Source organism: Chlorocebus sabaeus, chromosome 11 (genome assembly GCF_047675955.1).
Source record: "Chlorocebus sabaeus isolate Y175 chromosome 11, mChlSab1.0.hap1, whole genome shotgun sequence".
Classification (NCBI taxonomy): Eukaryota; Metazoa; Chordata; class Mammalia; order Primates; family Cercopithecidae; genus Chlorocebus; species Chlorocebus sabaeus.
The window spans coordinates 12,190,163-12,214,218 of record NC_132914.1 but is presented as its reverse complement, the minus strand read 5'-3'; the positions used below and the strand labels follow the sequence as shown (position 1 = coordinate 12,214,218).

At 39.4% G+C, this 24,056-nt stretch overlaps 1 long non-coding RNA gene across 1 annotated transcript in view; it reads right to left on the bottom strand.

Annotated features, from left to right (window-relative positions):
• Positions 1 to 919: 919 nt before the first annotated feature.
• Positions 920 to 24,056, bottom strand: part of LOC140712836 (uncharacterized) — a 225,397-nt gene continuing 202,260 nt past the window's right edge. The window contains exons 2-3 of the long non-coding RNA XR_012094642.1: positions 9,495 to 9,589; positions 920 to 1,088 (exon numbers count right to left, since the gene is read on the bottom strand). This is a non-coding gene — a long non-coding RNA (uncharacterized lncRNA). The remainder of the gene's footprint in view (positions 1,089 to 9,494; positions 9,590 to 24,056) is intronic.

Genomic DNA, 24,056 nt, shown 5'->3' with positions numbered 1-24,056 from the left:
GCATTTCAAATTCAAAATGTCATGAATTAAGCTTTCATATTAAATGTGTGCCAGTATACACAATAGACTGGCAGGCATTCACTAATAAAAATTTTTAAAAAATATTATGACTATAAGACAGAAAATGATAAGTAAAAATATATACGAAGTGATTCTTTTTTTTAAACAAACATTGTCAGAGAATATTGTAATTAGATCTTTTGACAAAGTCACCTAAAAAAATTTAATTTGGGAGCATTTAATTCCTTACAATTTTATGTCTCCTTTTCTTCCCTGTAATAACTACTAGGAACTGTGAAGGCTATCTCTGCTATGATTTTATGTGTGTTATCTCATTGGTCTTTGACCTTTAAGATAGCCATTCTTATTATTATTCTCATTTTTGGTGAGAAAACTGAGGCTCTGGGAATTGTAAGTAGCTTGCTAAGGGTCCAGAGCTAGCAAGCAAAAGAGGATTCAAATGCAAGTCTGAAGGACTCCAAATTCCTTGCCCCTTAAAACACATCATGCTGCCTCCTTTATGAAATCCACTGGCTTTTGTTAAGGAATGATGGGGGACGTAGGGAGGAAGATAATTGAGCAACAATAAAATAGGGAAAACGGGGTATAGTGAGCTCTAGGGAGAAGAGGCCTAGAACCAAATTCATTTTCTTGGAAACCAGAATCAATTATTTTGGAAATTTTAAGGATTTCCTCAGTCACTGAGATTTCTTCACATCTGTGGTATCTTCCTTGTTTCCCTAAAATTAGTAGAATATTAAAAAAATCTGAAAATAATTTTAAAAATTGCATTTGTGCTAAGAAATCTAGGAAAAGATAGAAACAGTGGAACTCTTTCTCCTGGCAGCTGCTTTGATTAGGATAAAAGAGGGGGAAAGCTTGCTGGAAGCATCAATGAGAAGGGGTCCAGAATGTTCTTAACAATGTGCTCTCGGCTCTCAAATTCCAGACTCACGAACACTCAGAAAGAGATACAACAATCAGAAATGGCATGCTTATTATTTTATTGGTATATTGAAGTTAGAGCCGTGACCACAATGTTCCAGTGGTATGGTTCTTTGAAATACTGCTGTCTCCTTATTCATTTCCTGAAACAAAAAGGCAAACAATGAAGTTTACAGACAAGACTTGATCTGGCAGGAAGTGTCTAATCCTTGGCTGGTATTACCAAAGCGAGGTAGATGAAAGCTCATCTTCTCTTCCTCTCTCCCTTCTCCCACCCCACTTTCCTTCCTAATTTCTCTTTGTTTACTATTTATACGCACCTAGCACATAAGGTGCTATAAATTGTTGCTTACAATTTGAGGAAAAAAATTATTCTTAGGTCGTTTTTGTTTTGTTACTGTTGAAAATGTTCAGGGATATATTTACCAAGATGCTCACTGCAACATATCCTATAATAGTGAAAAAATGAAACCAGCCTAAATGTCAATTGACAAGGGTTATTAAAGAAATTAAGGTATAGCCACATAACAGGGTACAAAACTAAAGTAAAATGAACAAGAAGAGAACACTGAGAAGATCAATATATCTCAATGAACTGATGAGAAAGTTTTCTAAGACATAGGTTATTATTAATAAACAACATACAGACCTGCATATAAAGTAAGATACTATTTGTGGGGAAAAAGGATTATAGATGCTTATATGTACATATATATTTCCCTGAGGTTGTCCAAAGGAATGAATAATGGTGGATTTGGTGAAAGTGTGGAGAGATAAAAATGAGATATACTTTTAAGATTTAGCTTTAAACCTTTCTGTTCAGTTGTTGTTTTTCTTTTTATTTATTTATTTTTGAGATGGAGTCTCACTTCTGTCTCCCAGGCTGGAGTTCAGTGGTGTGATCTTTGCTCACCACAACCTCCATCTCCTGGGTTCAAGTGATTCTCCTGCTTCAGCCTCCCAAAGTGCTGGGATTACGGGTGTGAGCCACCATGCCCGGCCTTGTTGTTTTTTTAAAACCTTGTTCATGTATTCATTTAAAAGTAAATATGGCCAGGCACCGTGGCTTATGCCTGTAATCCCAGCACTTTGGGAGGCTAGGTGGGTGGATCACCTGAAGTCATGAGTTCGAGACCAGCCTGGGCAACATGGCGAAACCAAAAAATAATATACTAAAAATGCAAAAATTAGCAGATCGTGGTGGATGGAGTGTGCCTGTAGTCCCAGATGCTGCAGAGGCTGAGGCAGGAGAATTGTTGGAACCCAGGAGGTGTAGGTTGTGGTGCCACTGCTCTCCAGCCTGGGTGACAGAGTGAGGCTCCATTAAAAAAATAAAAAGTATTTACGTACAAAACTAGTTAATATTTAGCAGCATCAAGTTCAGGTATCATTTGGCTGAGATACTGGACCTGAGAGGCTGGTGTGAGACAGGAAAGTACAAAGGGCTCAGGTGCAAACCCACGATGGCAAGTGCTGGTGTCTGGGCACAGGAAGAGGGGCGCTGGAGAGAGAAGACAGCCTGTGTCCTCATTACAACTCAGTTTAAGACAGGGAAGTGTTAAGAAAATGGGAATTTTGAAGCAGTGTTTCTCAATATCAGCATTACTTTGGAGAGCTTATTAAAAATACAGAGACTTCTGATAAAACAGACTTTAAACCATCAAAGATCAAAAGAGACAAAGAAGGCCATTACATAATGGTAAAGGGATCAATTCAACAGGAAGAGCTAACTATCCTAAATATATATGCACCCAATACAGGAGCACCCAGATTCATAAAGCAAGTCCTTAGAGACTTACAAAGAGACTTAGACTCCCATACAATAATAATGGGAGACTTCAACACTCCACTGTCAACATTAGACAGATCAACGAGACAGAAAGTTAACAAGGATATCCAGGAATTGAACTCATCTCTGCAGCAAGCAGACCTAATAGACATCTATAGAACTCTCCACCCCAAATCAACAGAATATACATTCTTCTCAGCACCACATCGTACTTACTCCAAAATTGACCACGTAATTGGAAGTAAAGCACTCCTCAGCAAATGTACAAGAACAGAAATTATAACAAACTGTCTCTCAGACCACAGTGCAATCAAATTAGAACTCAGGACTAAGAAACTCAATCAAAACCGCTCAACTACATGGAAACTGAACAACCTGCTCCTGAATGACTACTGGGTACATAACGAAATGAAGGCAGAAATAAAGATGTTCTTTGAAACCAATGAGAACAAAGATACAACATACCAGAATCTCTGGGACACATTTAAAGCAGTGTGTAGAGGGAAATTTATAGCACTAAATGCCCACAAGAGAAAGCAGGAAAGATCTAAAATTGACACTCTAACATCGCAATTAAAAGAACTAGAGAAGCAAGAGCAAACACATTCGAAAGCTAGCAGAAGGCAAGAAATAACTAAGATCAGAGCAGAACTGAAGGAGATAGAGACACAAAAAACCCTCCAAAAAATCAATGAATCCAGGAGTTGGTTTTTTGAAAAGATCAACAAAATTGACAGACCACTAGCAAGACTAATAAAGAAGAAAAGAGAGAAGAATCAAATCGACGCAATTAAAAATGATAAAGGGGATATCACCACCGACCCCACAGAAATACAAACTACCATCAGAGAATACTATAAACACCTCTACGCAAATAAACTGGAAAATCTAGAAGAAATGGATCATTTCCTGGACACTTACACTCTTCCAAGACTAAACCAGGAAGAAGTTGAATCCCTGAATAGTCCAATAGTAGGCTCTGAAATTGAGGCAATAATTAATAGCCTACCAACCAAAAAAAGTCCAGGACCAGATGGATTCACAGCTGAATTCTACCAGAGGTACAAGGAGGAGCTGGTACCATTCCTTCTGAAACTATTCCAATCAATAGAAAAAGAGGGAATCCTCCCTAACTCATTTTATGAGGCCAACATCATCCTGATACCAAAGCCTGGCAGAGACACAACAAAAAAAGAGAATTTTAGACCAATATCCCTGATGAACATCGATGCAAAAATCCTCAATAAAATACTGGCAAACCGGATTCAGCAGCACATCAAAAAGCTTATCCACCATGATCAAGTGGGCTTCATCCCTGGGATGCAAGGCTGGTTCAACATTCGCAAATCAATAAACATAATCCAGCATATAAACAGAACCAAAGACAAGAACCACATCATTATCTCAATAGATGCAGAAAAGGCTTTTGACAAAATTCAACAGCCCTTCATGCTAAAAACGCTCAATAAATTCGGTATTGATGGAACGTACCTCAAAATCATAAGAGCTATTTATGACAAACCCACAGCCAATATCATACTGAATGGGCAAAAACTGGAAAAATTCCCTTTGAAAACTGGCACAAGACAGGGATGCCCTCTCTCACCACTCCTATTCAACATAGTGTTGGAAGTTCTGGCTAGGGCAATCAGGCAAGAGAAAGAAATCAAGGGGATTCAGTTAGGAAAAGAAGAAGTCAAATTGTCCCTGTTTGCAGACGACATGATTGTATATTTAGAAAACCCCATTGTCTCAGCCCAAAATCTCCTTAAGCTGATCAGCAACTTCAGCAAAGTCTCAGGATACAAAATTAATGTGCAAAAATCACAAGCATTCTTATACACCAGTGACAGTCAAACAGAGAGCCAAATCAGGAATGAACTTCCATTCACAATTGCTTCAAAGAGAATAAAATACCTAGGAATCCAACTTACAAGGGATGTAAAGGACCTCTTCAAGGAGAACTACAAACCACTGCTCAGTGAAATCAAAGAGGACACAAACAAATGGAAGAACATACCATGCTCATGGATAGGAAGAATCAATATCGTGAAAATGGCCATACTGCCCAAGGTAATTTATAGATTCAATGCCATCCCCATCAAGCTACCAATGAGCTTCTTCACAGAATTGGAAAAAACTGCTTTAAAGTTCATATGGAACCAAAAAAGAGCCCGCATCTCCAAGACAATCCTAAGTCAAAAGAACAAAGCTGGAGGCATCACGCTACCTGACTTCAAACTATACTACAAGGCTACAGTCATGAAAACAGCATGGTACTGGTACCAAAACAGAGATATAGACCAATGGAACAGAACAGAGTCCTCAGAAATAATACCACACATCTACAGCCATCTGATCTTTGACAAACCTGAGAGAAACAAGAAATGGGGAAAGGATTCCCTATTTAATAAATGGTGCTGGGAAAACTGGCTAGCCATAAGTAGAAAGCTGAAACTGGATCCTTTCCTTACTCCTTATACGAAAATTAATTCAAGATGGATTAGAGACTTAAATGTTAGACCTAATACCATAAAAATCCTAGAGGAAAACCTAGGTAGTACCATTCAGGACATAGGCATGGGCAAAGACTTCATGTCTAAAACACCAAAAGCAACGGCAGCAAAAGCCAAAATTGACAAATGGGATCTCATCAAACTAAAGAGCTTCTGCACAGCAAAAGAAACTACCATCAGAGTGAGCAGGCAACCTACAGAATGGGAGAAAATTTTTGCAATCTACTCATCTGACAAAGGGCTAATATCCAGAACCTACAAAGAACTCAAACAAATTTACAAGAAAAAAACAAACAACCCCATCCAAAAGTGGGCAAAGGATATGAACAGACATTTCTCAAAAGAAGACATTCATACAGCCAACAGACACATGAAAAAATGCTCATCATCACTGGCCATCAGAGAAATGCAAATCAAAACCACAATGAGATACCATCTCACACCAGTTAGAATGGCGATCATTCAAAAGTCAGGAAACAACAGGTGCTGGAGAGGATGTGGAGAAATAGGAACACTTTTACACTGTTGGTGGGATTGTAAACTAGTTCAACCATTATGGAAAACAGTATGGCGATTCCTCAAGGATCTAGAACTAGATGTACCATATGACCCAGGCATCCCATTACTGGGTATATACCCAAAGGATTATAAATTATGCTGCTATAAGGACACATGCACACGTATGTTTATTGCAGCACTTTTCACAATAGCAAAGACTTGGAATCAACCCAAATGTCCATCAGTGACAGATTGGATTAAGAAAATGTGGCACATATACACCATGGAATACTATGCAGCCATAAAAAAGGATGAGTTTGTGTCCTTTGTAGGGACATGGATGCAGCTGGAAACCATCATTCTTAGCAAACTATCACAAGAACAGAAAACCAAACACCGCATGTTCTCACTCGTAGGTGGGAACTGAACAATGAGATCACTTGGACTCGGGAAGGGGAACATCACACACCGGGGCCTATCATGGGGAGGGGGGAGGGGGGAAGGATTGCATTGGGAGTTATACCTGATGTAAATGACGAGTTGATGGGTGCAGCACACCAACATGGCACAAGTATACATATGTAGCAAACCTGCACGTTGTGCACATGTACCCTACAACTTGAAGTTTAATAATAATAAATAAATAAATAAATTAAAAAAAAAATACAGAGACTTGCAATTCTGTCTCACAATATCTGAACAGAAATCTTTCGAAGTGGATGGAGTCCAGGACGATGAAATTTCAACATATTTATAGACAATTCATCAACACAATAAAGTCTGAGAAGTGTAACAGTGAGGCCCTTTGAGAATAAATTTGAGTCATACCTGCTAAATATAAGTGCTATATTACTGGGGTATCTGGGTGCAGGTGCAAAAGATTTTGAAATTAATTCATGATATTTCTTAATTAATATATATTCTCCACGAACATTTTATAGACCCACTGCATTACAAGAAGGTGTCCTAATGCAATAAGGTTTGCTACAGGTAACTGATTTTTCCAGGTGACTAGGCAGATTGATTCTTTGTTTTTCTTCTGGCATATACTGGGTGAGGAATTCCTTTTGTTTAGAGTTTTTTTTTTTTTTTTTTTTGTGAGAAATGAATCAAAATTTTGGTCACTTAAAATGGTATCCACAATTTAGCCAATGTCTCTTGAGAAAAGTACATGTAAGCATGCATAAGGAAGCACTTCCTGAACTTCATTGCCAGTAATTGTTTTCATTTAAAAAGAAGATATTACTCATCTCTATGACTAATCTTATATAAAGATGAAGAAGGACAGGGAAATGCAGAAACCTATGTAAATGTGGCTATGATTTAGAAACACACTTAGGAACATAGTTTTTTGTCACTTCACCTGGCCAGGTCTTAAGAAAAGCTATACTTTAAGCAGGTCCTAAAACTAGTACTGAGTTTGTTCTCTGGATCTAATTTCTTCTCACTTTCTTGAAAATAAACAAATATGTTAATAAATGCTAAGAGCAGTGCAACAAAGTAGGCAAGAATTGAGGCTCTGGAGACTGACCACCATTGACACCACTTACTACCTTTATAAAAATATTGGCATGTGCTTGTTACTACCTAATAAGATGGTTCTGAAGATTATATGGCACATAGTCAATATTTGATAAATATTTCCTATTATAATCAGTCATGCTACAATAGGCTTGTAGAATACAAATGAACTAATATAATTGTGAAAGGTATGCTTATGAAGACTCAACTGTAAGTCAAAATATGACAACCACTATCATAACAGTGTAGCCAGAATTTTTAGAAAAATCTAAGCAAAGTATACTTCTCAGAGACAATTGTGTTGAATTGTTAACTGTGTAGTCATAATGCTTAGTTCATTCAATGGATACTACTGTTCCAAACAGAGGAACCCCCCTCAGACTACAGTGACTCAATGCAATTCACTATCAGGATAAGTTTATTCACTCTGTCCATGTTCATCTCCTGGGCAAACCACGCTTTAGCTGTTCGAGACAAAACAGTGCATTGTAAAGAAGATAACTCTTCTTTCTGTCCCATGCAAAGAACTGTTCACTCTTTGAGAAAGACACATGTGAGTGTGAAAAAACTGATGTGTGAACTTTACAAAATCTTACTAGAAGGAAAATTAGGAAAACTTAGAGGATATTAAGGAAGAAGGTAATATCTAATTTCTATTATTAAAAGCTCACACTGACTATTGTGAGGAGAAGTGATATGGAATGTGGTGATAGCAGGAAGGTTACCAAGGCCAGCTAGGGGCTGTTCTAGTCCTCCGGGAGAGAGGGTCGTGGCCTCAATCAGAGCCCTGTATTGGAGATTATGCAAGGGGTCATCTTGGGATGTATTTTGAGGTGGAGCCCACTGTATTTGCTTAGGTGCAGTGCTTGATGGGTAGTGAAAAGTAAAAAGTGACTCCTATATTCTTGAAAACTCTGTAAAAAATGTTATTGTGTTAGTAAAGATTAGGAGGTGTCATGGGATGCATTCTTTTTACCCATATTTGTACTTTGTAGTCCTATCCCTGTATCTCAGAATATGATTGTGTTTGGAAACAGGGTCTTTTAATAGAGGTAATTAAATTAAAATCAGGCTATCAAAATGGTCCCAATCTAATCAGACTCCTGTTTTTATAAGAAAGGAAGTTTTGGCCACACAGAGGGATAGCAGGGGTGCATGTACACCTAGGAACCCACGTGTGATGACAAAGCAAAAAAAAAAAAAAAAAAAAAGCCAACTTGAAGCCAAGAAGAGACATCTTAGAAGAACTGAACCTGTTAAAACCTTGATCATGGGCTGTGAGCCTCCAGAACTGTGAAGAAATCAACATCTGTTGTTTAAGCTACCCAGTGTGTGGTACTTTTTTAGGGTAAACATAACAAACTATGCAGGGGAGAGCAGTTTTAGGATGTGGAAATCAAGACTCTTGTTTGGAACATGTTATGTTTGCATCCATATTAGAAGGCAAGTGGATTGCTGAGAGCTTCAACTGACCGAAAGATGCCTGAGCTCCTGCTGCAGACTTGCTCCTTGATTTGACCCATCCTTGCTCTTCAGTCACCTCTGTTTTATTTGTGTATGGAAAGTTCATAGCTGATATTTATTCTTCCCCAATATACTAATCTCTTTCACTCATTGCTGACATTGGAAAATGTCAGGGAAAGGGCTTGAGCTGAGTGATATTTGAAGGCAACGCCTGCTGTCTTCCTGCGAGGGGAAGGGGAAGCCAAGGGGAAGCCTTACTTCACCAGGACTACCACTTCTACAGCAACCTATGCAATGAGGCAAGTCTGCAAGTCACTCCCGTCTGCTCCTTCCCTCTGATCTTCCTTTCCTACTTGAAGGTCCACTGTAAGTCACTAGACAGGAGCATTCATCTCCAGTTCCCCTGTCCAAATAGTGTGGGTAGAAACCAACGACCATCATCCCACTAACATTAGCGTACCTGCTAGACCAAGCCAGCCTAAAACTGTTTCATTATCACATAGCCAAAGAAGAATTGCCAAATGGTAATATATTTTCTATTTAGCAAACATCCCTAACATGCCAGAGCGGCTCAGGGAGGAAAACAACAATCTGCCTGATCACCAGCCAATGGTAGAGGAATCTGCAACAAGCCTCATTGTATGATGAGGACTTCCAATACTATAAGGGGTCTTCAAACTCTTTGTGGAAAATACATTATCATTTTTAAAAATTAAGTGTGTATATGAAAATTTTTTGTACCAAAATAGATTTGTACTTACTTGTTGCAAAATGTCTGAACAGGATCTAGTTCAGGTACTAAGATGGTTGAGACAGCAGTTTGAAAACAGCCTCTATCAGAGCAGCAAATATTCCACTAAAATTGCAGCAAGAACAAATATCAAGTTTATGATGGAGCTTGGGTGGAGGGATGGTGACATCGCTGATGCATTACAAAATATTTGTGCCCAAGTAGATCAGCCCTTCACAAATGGATAACTCATTTTAAGAAGTGATGACATGATGGTGAAGGTGAACCTTGCAGCAGTAAACCATCCACATCAACTTATGGGCAAAAATTTTATCTTCTTTTGGCCCAATTGAAGAGGTCTGATAATTAACAGCAGAAACAAGAGATAGCACAAGAAGAAAATCAATTGGTTCAGATTACATATATTTTTTTTTCTGGCTGAAAGATTAACGTTGAGCAAACTATCCACTTGATGGGGGCAAAACTGCTGTACCTAAGTCAGCTACAGACAAGTACAGAAGGTTCAGTGAAAACTTTAACAAGTAGGATCCAGATCCTAAAGCGTTTCTTTGAAGAGTTGTAACAGGAAATCAAACATGGCTTTACCAGTGCCATCCTAAGGGAAAACACCGTCAAAGCAGTGGCCACCCCAAAGTGGGAGTTGTCTAGTCTAAGTAAATGCAACAAGAGCAAACATCATGGCAGCAGTGTTTATGGATGCTCAGGGTATGTTGGCTGTTAACTTTCTGGAGGGTCAAAGTATGATAACATTGATATATGGGAGAGTTTGGAGTTTGGAGAAAGCCAAATCTTTAGCAGATAAATGGATGAGATCAGATGCCTAGTGATTTTCCATCAGAAGTCTGATAAAATTGCCCCTGTTTCATGAGAGGAATGAGCAGGAGCATTGTGGTGATGGACAAAGAGTCTCTGCTGAAGGTTTTCTGGGAATTTGTCTGCTAAAGTTTTGGTTAACTTTCTCCAAGCTCTCTTACAACTCAGTGTTATCATTCTAAGTGAAGTATCTTAGGGCTGGAAAATAAACATCCTATGTTCTCATTCGTAAATCTTAGCTAAGGTATGAGGATGCAAAGACATAAGAATGACACAATGGGCCGGGCATGGTGGTTCACGCCTGTAATCCTAGCACTTTGGGAGATCGAGGCAGGCAGATCATCTGAGGTCAGGAGTTCAAGACCAGCCTGACCAACATGGTGAAGCCCTGTCTCTACTAAAAAACAAAGAAATAAAAAGAAAAAGAAAAAGAAAAAAAAAAAAGTTGGCCGAGCATGGTGGCACACAGCTATGATTCCAGCTACTTGGGAGGCTGAGGCAGGAGAATTGCTTGAATATGGGAGATGGAGCCAAGATCGTGCTACTGTACTTAAGCCTAGGCAACCGAGCAAGACTCTGTCTAAAAAAAAGGACACAATGAATTTTGGGAACTCAGAGGGAAATGCTGAGAAGGGGGTGAGGGATAGAAGACTACAAACTGGGTACAGTGTATAACCCCCAGATGATGGGTACACCAAAATCTCACAAATCACCACTAAAGAACTTACTCATGTAACCAAACACCAACTATTCTCCAGTAACTTATGGAAATAAAAAAGAAAAAAAAAGAAAGAAAATCACTAGGCCTCCAACTTACAGTACTGATGCAGTTTCTTTTGATTTCTTTTTTTTCTAATACTAAAAAATCTTTAAAGTACATTCTGTTTTCTTCAGTTAATAATGTAAAAAGACTACATGTATATAGTGAAATTCCCAGGACCTTCAGTTCTTTATAGATAAGGTAAATTATTAGTATAAGTACTTGCAAAAGCTTCTTGAATGTGATAGAAGTAATGTTAAGAAATAAAGTTTATAATGTCTAGTTTCATATTGTAATTACATTCTTCCACAAACTTTTTGAAATCTCCTTATATTCTCAAACACTTCGGGAAGAGCAGGAGCAGATTCTTAAGTGTACAACACAGGATCCACTCATCCCACCGATGAAGTGGCCTGTCTTTAGGATTTCCAGTCACACTCCCACCCACCATACCTCTAACAAGGTCATCCTGAAGTTATCACTATCCCTGAAAAAAAATGAATGACAGCACAAGACTTACTAAAGGCCTGAAATGGTAAGTGGAAGCTGTTGAAACTGACTATCCTATACTTTTCATGAAGAAGATGAAAGGATGGGGAGGAACTACTTGATATAACAGAAAAGTCAGCAGATGAAATGAGAGCTACCAACACAAACTAAAAAGACTTTGGAAACACAGTACGTTAATCCAAAATTTTAAAGGAAAAAAATAAAATGAAAGGAGTAAGAAGAATTATAGATGCTTACTTAGAAGACTATATTTAAAAATATTCCCAAGATTTATTTTAAAAGAAGCCAGGTATGAGATGAAAAATAAAAACTTGGGAGATTGATTTAGAGCACAAAATGTTAACAAATACATTTTAGAAAGAGAGTGGGGAAGAAGTAGTTTCAGAATATTGCAGAAAAGAAAAAATCTTCTGTGCGGAAGAACAATCTGGGAAACTGCACAGGTACTAAGAAATAGCTCAATGCAATACGCTTGAGGCTTTTATGTGGTTACCAGACTATGTTATTTGAGTGTATAATTGTGGCCCCTCATTATAAATGGGAGTGATTAAAAATTTTTCTCAGAAGAATAACTGGGCACACAGACAGTGTCCTTTTCAGCTCTTCCATCACTTCTGTTTCTTTTTGTCTGGTGAGTGCATAGCTGATATTTATGCTTTCCTGATATACTGTACTCATTGCTGACATTGGAAAGGATCAGGGAAAAGGCCCGAGATGAGTGACCTTTAGGGACATTTCTATTCTCTTCCTGTACTCTCCTGCCAAGGACCAGTCAGTCTTGCGTCAGGCCTGCAGCAACCTCAGTTGGTGACAATATCAGGCAATGTCAGCCTGGCCTCTTTGCTGCTCCTTGTCTCTGACATTCCTTTGCTACCTGATGGTCTAACTTAAGCCACCTAAGCAGGATTGCACATCTCCAGTTCCTATGGAAAACAGTGTCTGGTGAGACCAGAGACACAAATCTCAATAACACAGTGGGATCTGCTGGGACCAAGCAACTACTCTCTGCCTAAGAGAAAACTCATGAAGCTCAGCTAGAACCAACCCACTTTCCATAGAGCCAGAAAGAATTGCCAATTAGTAATGTATTCCCCTTTCCAGTACATCTACATCTATATTTATGCCAGGGAAAATACCAATCTGCCTGCTTCCCTTGCAAGGGCAAAGTTACCCGTAGGAAAGCCTTTTGTATTAGGAAGTCTCCCTGTACTATTACCCACAACTCTTCAGAAGGGCCAGATCAGACCCTCATCTGCACAGCCCAGGATCCACTCATCCACAATGGTCAAGAGGCCAGTCTTTAGGATTTCCTGTCGCACACCCTCTCTACCCCCATCATACCTCCAACCAAGCTGTCCTCAAATTAACACCAGCCGTGCACAAAATGTGAACTATTACACAAGACACACAAAAGGTCTAAGTGGAAAATGTCAGCTGTTGATACTGACTAATCTGTATGTTCCATGAACTAATGAGCAAGGATTTAAAAGATAGAAGAATCAGCAGCTGAAAGAAGTGCTAACAATGCAGGACTCTGATAGGGTGTTTTGGAAACAACATTTATTGTGAAATTACACAGACAGGAATGAAAAAAGGTGGTGAGGAGTACTATATCCTATTACTTAGAAGATTAAATAAAGGAAATCTCACCAAATTCTTGGGGGAAAAAGCCCGATATATAATAAAAAATATACATAATGAACTTGACCCAGGAAATAAAATATGAATAAAGATGTAGTAGAAAGAACGTGGGGAGGAATGCATATCAGAATATCATAGACAAAAATACTCTTTGTGGAAGAACAATCTGAGAAAACAGGTACCACAAATACTGACTAAACCAAGAAAATCAATACAATACAACTGAGGCTTTGATGGTGGTATCTGATTATCTTATTTGAGTGTAGAATTGTGGCCACTTAATTATCAGTGGTAGGAATTTGATATAATTCCTAAAAGAAATGAAGCAGTGGGTGAATTTTTTTTTCACCATCAACTTTTTATTGTCATGTTAAATATTTATTTCACCATGGTGTCATGCTGGTGGATGAGCAGTGATTAGGATAGATATTGTGCCTTCCTTCCAGGCACTTGGGGTCCAAGACTGACATATCATTGTGAATAGACACAAAAAGGAAATATATGGCTGCATGCTTTGCACAAGTAAACACAGGGATGTTTTATAGTCTTCCCTCCATCACCTAGGGATGTTATATACTTTGTAGATGAACAATAGCAATATCTTAGTTCCAGACTCCCTGCTGTTACTTTACTCAAAGTACACAGCATCCCATTGTCATTAATTGTGTTGGGAGGCCAAACTTTTTCTTCCTGTTAGTCCAAATAAAATTAGTAGGCATATCTGTTGCAAAAGAAATGATGACACACCTGCCAAAACTAAGAAGACCTAAAAAGTCCTCTTCTGTGTGCCTTCTCTGGGCTGTAACAGTGTATAAAACCCTCTAGCACAGTGAGGGACATGGCAGGTACTTGAAGAATTTATTTTTGCCTCAGTTTTTTATTGTGAAAAATTTTGCACACACAGAAATGTTGAAAAAATTGTATCATATCCCATAAACTCTTCACCTAGATTTAATGATTGTTCATCATTGACCTTAGTTGCTTGTTTCTTTCTAGGTGTGTGTGTGTGTGTGTGTGTATATTTCACCATGGTGTTATATATATATATATAATATATATATATATATTTTATTGTTAAACTATTTGAAAGTAAGTTGCAGATATCTTGATACTCTGTCACTATATGCTTCAGCCTGCAGCTCTGAAGAACAAGGACACTCTCTTACATGTCAACAATACCATTATCACCTCCTGCATCAGAAACTTGAATTCAGTGATTCCACAATATCATCTAATAGTTAATCCACATTCACATTCCCCAATTCTTCCAAATACTTCTTTCTGTCTTTCTTGTTTCCAAACTAGACGTTAATCAAGTGTTGCACATTGCATTCTATTGAGTCTCTTTAGTTTGTTTTGATCTAGAAGAATTCCCTCATTCGTGCATTCATTCATTCATTCATTCATTTATTCATACATTTTTATAACACTGATATGTTTTTTTAAAATTTGTTTTTTTTGTTATACTTTAAGTTCTAGGGTACATGTGCACAATGTGCAGGTTTGTTACGTATGTATACATGTGCCGTGTTGGTGTGCTACACCCATTAACTCGTCATTTACATTGGGTATATCTCCTAATGCTATCCGTCGCCCCTCCCCCATTCCATGAGAGGCCCAGGTGTGTGATGTTCCCCTCCCTGTATCCAAGTGTTCTCGTTGTCCTATTCCCACCTATGGTGAGAACATGCAGTGTTTGGTTTTTTTGTCCTTGCAATAGTTTGCTGAGAATGATGCTTTCCAGCTTCATCCATGTCCCTACAGAGGACATGAACTCATCCTTTTTTATGGCTGCATAGTGTTCTATGGTGTATATGTGTCACATTTTCTTAATCCAGTCTATCATTGATGGGCATTTGGGTTGGTTCCAAGTCTTTGCTATTGTAAATAGAATTCCCTTTCCTAGCCAAGGGAAGCTGTGAGACACGGAACCGTGAAAATCAGGTCACTCCCACCCTAATACTGTGTTTTTCCAATGGTCTTAGCAAACAGCACAGGAGTGGGTGAATTTTATAGAATATTCTAGAGAAAGGGAAGAGCATGAAGGAAGTTTTAGCGACATAACATCTCCTGGCTCCCTCACAGAACTCTGTATTCAGTTTTCTCAGGTCTAGAAAGCTCCTGGTGGTTTCTGTGTTCATTTTGCATTAATAACCCCTAAAAATACTTTAAAATACACAATTTCAGCCTTCCTGTGTTGTACAGCACCAAGCTTTGCCTGAGCTGAGTGAGATCCACAGAAGCTTGAACAATAGCTGTAGCCTGAGCAGGCTCCAGCTTTCTGACATCTATGTGTGCCCAGGAGTGTGCTGTCCTCACACATCTCACAGATAGCAGAAGCCATCTCTATCGCATCAAAAATTTAGCTAAATATGAAAATATCTGTACATACACATCACAAGAGATGGAAATAGGGCATAAAAAGATCCAGAGATATTGACCATCTTCACTGCTGGCTGTAGCATCGCTGCTCACACACACATAAACAGAAATAAGTAGCACAGTGAAAAATGGATAATAGTCTTACCTAAAAGACTGAAACTCTAATGATATCTAAAGTTCAATTATGACACAGTGCTGATGGCTTGGGCATGGTTCCTTTAAAACCATTGTTGAAGTTACAGTTGTACCTTTTAGAAATAAGACACTAACAACATATCCTACCCAACCCATCCCTCTGGGCTAGAGTATCAAAGAGAAATAAGGGATACACCTGACCTGCAGTGAACAAAGCAGAACCCAGTCTCTGAGATGGTGAGGCCCCCCAGCGTGGAGCTGAAAGCTGCCATTGTTTTGCTTCTCTTTATAAAGGGAGCTGCCCCGTTCCTCCCAGCACAGTGTTGGGAGCTACTCCAGAGTCTCCTGCAAGATGCTGTTGATTCTGCTGTCAGTGGCCCTGCTGGCCCTGAGCTCAGCTCAGAACTTACATGAAGGTAAAACAGAAGGGGAAGAGGATGCAATGACTCTGCGTGGGGCTTAGGAGGTGATAATGGTAATTAGGGGGAAGAGAAGAGAATGAAAACACAGATGGGGCTGCAGAGTTTTTAGGCCTGGGATCAGGAGACCGATTGCACCCTCATTCCACAGTAAGGGTTTCTAATTTATTTAACGTACAATGAAATCCAATAAAGAATTTGTTCCAGGGGAATGAGAAGGTAAGATTTGCATTTATAGAGAGAGATGATTGTGCTGTGAAGGATGCAGTGGAAAATGCAAGGCAGATTCAGGGAAGTCCAGCTGTGAACAACCAATACTGACCTCAGTAAGTACAGAGGGATGATGGTGTCCTTGCTGTGCAGTGAATCAGCATCGATGATGGAGATAAATACACATCAGAGATTCTGAAGAGACAGAGAATTGGATGGAACACTTGTCTCTGTCTCACTAGAGATACAGAAATATCAGAGCCAATTATTGTCATTTTTCTCTCCCCTACATGAGGTATTTCAATGTGATGGGAGTAGTATGGGTAAGATTGTATTGCAATGATTACTTCTGGTTACGCCAATTGAGAAAGCATGCATGCAGAAGCAATGTATTTCTAGGAGGTGGAGGGCAGAAGAATACCAAACTATCACAATGAAGTCCCTGGCATGTGTAAACTAAATCCGCATTAAGTCTTGAGGATGCTAGGGAGGGAAAAAAGGGGTTCTTCTATGTTGAGTTCATGGCTGCTGCTCTGTCATAAGAACCCTGCCTCCCCTTACACCTTCCTCCCTTTCAGCAGCTTCGTATACAGTGGCTGACGAGTTAACTTAGGAGATGCATGGGGTGTGGTGACAAGACCCTTTTCCCTGTAGAACACTTGTGAGTCTTGAAAGATTCGAGATGTAACTTTTCCCATCGTCCTGTGCTTCTCTTCTAGATGTCGGCCAGGAAGAATCTCCCTCCCTAATATCAGGTAAATCCCAGTTCGTTCTCAATCTGTTTTGACTGTCTTTTTCTGCTGATGAATGGATCAGTTCTCCAGTGTCTTCTTATCAACATTAACCTTTCAGGAATTGATGAATATTAGTGCCCCTAATAATACAGGCAATCTTCCTGCAACCCTGATTCTGGGGACCGTGAGCAGGCCACAAAATTGAATGGCAGAGATGCTTGGCTTAGACGTCAGCAGGAGTGGGTTTTCTCATTCCCTGATCAGGAGTGCCTGCTGGGAGACGACAGACAAACGGGCAGCATCGTCATTCTGACTCCTCTTTATACTGAGAGTCCCCCAACTGCTTTGTTCTTCCCCAGCGTTCTATTCCAGTGTTCTATGTCTTCACCGAAAATGCAAAGAAATTAGTGTCTTGGTCCCATTGTTGTGCGTTTCCCCCTCAGCTTTTTACCCTAGCTGATCAAAATTTACTGCAACTATTCAGTGAATCTTGTGTGGGCTTTTACTCTGTCTTTCTCTTCTCTCTTTCTCCTCCAGAACATCAACAAGGACAACCCCAACAAGGAGGCAAGAAGCCCGAAGGTCCCCAGTCTCCTCCAGGAAATGGACAAGGACCACCCCAACAAGGAGGCAAGAAACCTCAAGGTCCCCCACCTGCAGGAAAGCCACAAGGACCCCCCCAGGAAGGAGGCAAGAAACCTCAAGGTCCCCCAGCTCCAGGAAAGCCACAAGGACCACCCAAACAAGGAGGCAACAATCCTCAAGGTCCCCCACCTCCAGGAAAGCCACAAGGACCACCCCAACAAGGAGGCAATGCCCAGCAGGCTCAGCCACCTCCTGCTGGAAAGTCCCAGGGACCACCATCCCCTCCTCAAGGGGGCAGACCCGCCGGACCTCCCCAGGGACAGTCTCCCCAGTAATCTAGGATCCAATGACAGGTATGATTCCAGTTGATTCTTCACCACGTGCTCTAATTGCTACAGGTCTCCAGCTTTACTGTGCCAAAGAATCAACTAAAAGCCCATTGACATCGTATTGTCGTAGAACCCATTTCTAAAGATTTGTGTTCAGGTATTCTGGAAATGGGTAACAAGGCCCTATATTTGTAACAAGCTCTTGAAGGAATTCTGATGTTGAGAAGCAATATTCCTAATAATCTGTCTTAAATTGTATTGGTAACGAGGAAGTAGTACCAGGTTCGCTCTGGCACTCTGTTTTCTGTCCACAAACCCAGAGACCTCCCATTTAAAGTTTTCACCTGAGCACTGTTTGCTCAGTCCTGCCTCACTCCAGCCTCTCTAGTCCAGTATTCGTGCCAAGTGGTCCCTGAACTTTCAGCAGCTAAATGGTGTCTCCTATTTTAAATTCTTACTTTTCAATAAGTATGTGATTAAGCTTGCAAGAAATATCTAATGGAATGGAAAAATATGAAGCGAAATTTAAAGGCATAACTCATCCTACCTGCCTTCCCGCCTTCAGAAAACTACCACCGTTAACTGTATGGCATCTTCTTTTTGAAATATTTATGTGTACATTGACAATTAGAATAGTTTTCCCCCAGAACTAATAGCATAATTTATATGCAGGTATATATGTTAGTCATTTACAAAATACATTTCCTTGAACATTTCCACATGAGTTTAGGAAGCTAAGTAGATCTCTTCAGTGGTTATCTGTTTATTTTTACAATTTTATTCTACTCCATTATGTGGCTGCACTGTGATTTCTTTAACCAATCCCTGTCACTGGACACTGAGGGTGGTTTCAACTTCTTACTATTATAGAATGTGTTCCAGTTACCATCTGTGTAAATATATCCCTGAACAAACTCAGCAGCAAGTAATAACAAGCTAAGATTGATCTTATCTCTTCATCATGTAAGGAACGATTTGGAGCACATTTTGTGCAAGTGAAAGGCATCAAAAGAGGGAGCACACAAAAACTTAGGAAGGAAACACAGGAGGTAGAAGGGATGGGGAGAAAGGGGATGGGCTCTCATGTACTCTACTGCAGTAACACCAGGGAGGAATTAGACATTTCCTGCCATGTCAAGTCTGGTCTATGAACATCCTTGTCTGTTTGTTTCAGGAAGTGAAAAAGAAGATGACAGTGATTCAAATGATTCAAGTGCCATGACATTGGAAGAAGGTTGTCATAGCTCTAACTTCAACATACCAATAAAATAATCAGCTTGCAATTTCTGATTGTGGTGTCTGTTTCTCAATGTTTGTGAATGTGGGATCTGAGGACCAAGAAGACATTCTAAGAACATCTAGGAACTCTTCTCCTTGATGCTCCAGGAAGCTTCCCTCCTGCTTAATCCTAATTTAGCCAGCTGCCATGGAAAAAAGTTTTACCGTTTCTCTACTTCCCTGTTTTCTATTATTTCTCCCCCGCCCGAGAAGGAGTTTTTTTCACCCAGGCTGGAGTGCAGTGGCACAATCTTGGCCCACTGCCCCTTGCATCTCCTGGCTTCAAGCTATTCTACTGCCTCAGCCTTCCAAGTATCTGAGGTTAAAGGTACCCACCATCATGCATGGCTCATTTTTGTATTTTTAGTAGAAATGAGGTTTTGCCATGTTAGCCAGGCTGGTCTCCATCTGCTGACCTCAGGCGATCCACTTGCTTTGCCCTCTGAAACTGCTGGAATTATAGGTGTGAGCCACCTTGCCTGGCCCTTCTCTGACTTCTATAGCACAAATAGAAATTTTAAAATTATTTTCAGATTGTTTACTGATATTTCAGAAATCTTACGGACAAAGAAATGCAACAAATGCAAACAAGTCACAGAAGCTGAAAGAAATCCTTATAATTTCTAAGAAACTGAGTTCAGTTTCAAGGGAATGAATATGGTTCTGTGTTTCTTAACCCTACAACCTTCTCTCCCATTTACCCTATTTTATCCGTGATCACTTCTCTCCCTTCCTATGTTTCTCACCATTCTTTATTGAAACCTGAATGGATTTCATTAAAGAGGCAGCATGATTTAAAGGAGCAAAGAATTTGGACACTCTCAGATTTTAATGAAGACCTAACTCTTTTTCTTACTATCTCTCGACTCTTAAAAGGAAACTTAGACTCTCTGGGCTTCAATATACACATCTAAAGTGAGAAAGATCATAACAACTCCCTTAGAGTAAGGAGGCTAATGAGATAACATCCACACCAAAAACCTTGCAGATACTGGCATATCTGCTTCTCAAGCAAGGAAGGTTGAATATTAGAAACTGCCTCTGTGCCCACTGATAACCTCAGATAATTCACTAAAAAGTCAGAAAAATCAGAACAGAATGATCTCACCATAACCACCAGTAACCAGTAACTTGAGCAACCCACATTCAGTTGAAGCCCAGATCTCTGGTTTCTCTCTGGTTTCTCTCCTATTATCACAGGTGAAGCCTTCCTACTCCTATCTCTTAACTTCCCACCTGATTCTGGACCACATTGCCCAATCAAGGATTTTGCTTCTGCATGTGACCCTTTTGTCTCCTGATTCTTACATCTATGCTCTATGGGATTATTTCAATCAGGCAAAGCCTGCTGAAACATCACCCATTTCTACAGAAGCCTTCCTAAGACTTAGTGCTTCTTTCCTACCGTATTATTTGTCTGCCATTTTTATTGCAAAAGTTCTTGAAGCATATGCATATGATTATTCCTCATCCCCTCACTTCCAGTTTTTTCTTATGCACACATTATAGATGCTTTTGTTCTTTCCACTTCCAGTCTGTGAAGGTCATGTGTTGCCTCCATTCCACTCATTTAGGAGTCAATTCTCAGTCCTGCATCTCCTTGACCCCTTGGCAGTTTAACACCATTGATCCTACCCTTCTTTTGGGAACACTCTGTCAATCTTTCCAGGAACCTCGTCCTCTCTCCAGGGTTTCTCCTTCCTCTGCCTCTTCCCTCCTACAGCTACAAAGTTCTTCCTCTTCCAAGTATTTTTTGTCTTGATAAAGAATTCATCTAATTAATTAAGCAAACTAGGATTTTTTCTTGACTCTTCTCTTTTCCTCTTTCATCACATTACATCTAGTCAAATAAGCTATGTTATCATTGTGAAGTTCAAGCTTCAAAGTAATGTCCTACTGCAGCCTGTTTCATTACTTTCATCTTTATCAGCCCATCTAAGCAAGCCTCATCTGCAGTTTACACCAAATAGTTCTATTTGTTTCCCAACAGTCAATTACCCACCTTGGCCATTTAAAAATTATATTAGTTTTCTATGTTTTCCAGTTGATTGCTACCACTTTTACTCTGTAAGAACCACATGCAATTTTTTTTTTTTTTTTTTTTTTTTTTTTTTTTTGAGACAGAGTCTTGCTCTGTTTCCCAGGCTGGAGTGCAGTGGCAAGTTCTCAGCTCACTGCAACCTCCGCCTCCTAGGTTCAAGCGATTCTACCGCCTCAGCCTCCCGTGTAGCTGGGGTTACAGGTGCGTGCCACCACACCCAGCTAATTTTCTGAATTTTAATAGAGTCAGAGTTTCACGAAGTTGGCCAGGTTTCTCTTAAACTCCTGACCTTGTCAACTGCCTGCCGCATACTCTGAAAGTGTTGGGATTACAGATGTGAGTCACTGCACTCAGCTGCTAATTTTTACCTATGCTAAAGTGCTATGTATTGCCCCCTAACTCTCTGTGGATTTGGGGGATGCTCTACATCTAATTCATTCTGTTACGGTCACACTGGTCATTGTCTTCTTTTTATGGTGGGGTACAGAATCATTATGCTTAGATTTTCTGTTTATTAAAATAAACATTTTTGCAGAAATACAAGTTTGATTTTGTTACTCAGATTATGTAGTGCCTAAGTCATAGCATTACGGTACTCACCGCTCAAATAAGAAACACTGCATTTCAACAAGATGAATTTTCTCCTTGCAAGTTTATATGAGTGGTCAGTTGCTGTAAACTTTATGTTCAAAAATCATCTCATCCCTGCTTAAAATGAGTTATCTATCTGAGAGCTTCTGATTTCCTTTTACAGAGTGACCTTTTAGAGATGAAAATTACACCATTTCACATTTGTGCGTCACATCCACAACAGTTTGTTATTACACTGGTAATCAGATTTGAATTTCATATGTCGGCTCCTTCAAACTCACATGATTTTGTCTTTATTGAAAAGGGGGGATTCTTTGAATTGGACAGAAAGCAGAATCTTCCTCAATTTCACCTTGAATTAGCTTGACTGCAACACAAGACGGTTGTGTCCCAGGAGAGATGAAAATTACCAGATTGGATGGACTTGTGATGTGATCGAGTAAATTCATGAAGTCCCTGTGGTCTGGGAGGGGTGCATGTGAATCGTGGAATCCTGGTTACATAATTATGATATGGTTCATATATTTTGATATTATGTTTTCTCTTACAAATGCATATTTCACAATTTTAGGGTATTCATAGTCTATGAACATATTGTAGCCATGGGTGATTATAGCAAAAATATTTCTTAAGCATCTACTATATGCCATTTAATCTTCAGAACCAGCTTATTAGGTAAGAATACTGTTTACTGCCATCTCAGATTTATAGGTGAGCTGAGTGAGGCACACGCCAAACTTGTTAAAGTGGTAATAACTGGTACAGATGGCAATCAGTCTTCAGAGCCTACGTTACTGGTTACTATACTCCACTGTTTTCTTGCTATTTACTTTTATATTTATTTACTTCCAAGAAAGTCAGAAGAAACCAGGTCCACAAAAGAAACTCAGGTACAAGTGACAGAAAATGAGTAAGGAACTCAAACTACTCAACAACAACAACAAAAACCAATTAAAAATAGACAAAGGACATGGATAAATGTGTTTCAAAAGAAGACATACAAATGGCCAACAGTAAATGAAAACATGTTCAACATCACTAATCGTCAGAGTAATGTGAATGAAAACCACAATGAGATATCATCTTACCTCAGTCAGAATGATTGTGAATAAAAGGGTGAAAAATAACAGCTGTTGGCAAGGATATGGAGAAAGGAGAACTCTTATACACCCTTGGTGGAATGTCTATCAGTACACCTTCTATGGAAAACAGTATGATTTCTCAAAGAACTAAAGCGAGAACTACATTTCCATTGAGCAATCCTACTACTGGGTATCTCCTCAGAGGAAAAGTAGTCAATGTATCAAATATATACCTTTATCTGTATGTTTACTGTAGCAACAGTCACAGTAAAAAAGATATTGAATCAACAATATATCCATCAATGAATGATTGGATTAACACTGCAACTATATATATACAATACCACACTACTCAGTCAGAGAGACAGAATGTAATCACACGTATTCTATTATTGTTGATACCACAATAGAATAGGATTGGTGATTAACAGTACAAACAGTAGCCAACACTGCACACTTCTCCATTGGTTCAGCTTACATGATTCTAACTGGATAACAAAAGACGAGGAAACATTTCCACACAATGGAGGTCCAAACTCTTGCACCAAGATCAGCTACAAACAAGAACTGAAGCTTCCTCAAAATTCAAAAAAATTGTATCAGGTTCCTGAAGCATTTGTTCAAAGAATTGCAACAGAAATTGAAACATGGCTTTATCTGTACAATCCAAAACCAAAATACAATCAAAGCAATGGCTATGGAGAGGTGTAAGTGGTCCAGTTAAAGCAGGAGTGGATGGGCAAAGGGCAAAAGTCAGGGCCAAAGTTCATTTTTAAATCTCTCAGTGTTTTGCTTGTTGACTTTTTGGAGGGCCAAAGAATGACAATAACTGCTTATTATAAGAATGTCTTGAGAAAGCTAGCCAAAGCATTAGTAGAAAAATGCTTGGGAGAGCTTCATCAGAGTCCTTCACCACAGCAATGCTCCTGGTCATTTATCTCATGGAACAAGGAAAATTGTTTGGGAGTTCTGATAGAACCATATTACAGTTTTAGTTTGGCTTCTTTGAACTTCTTTTTGCCTCTTGTGTTTTCATGATGGTATATATCGTCTGTTTGCTTC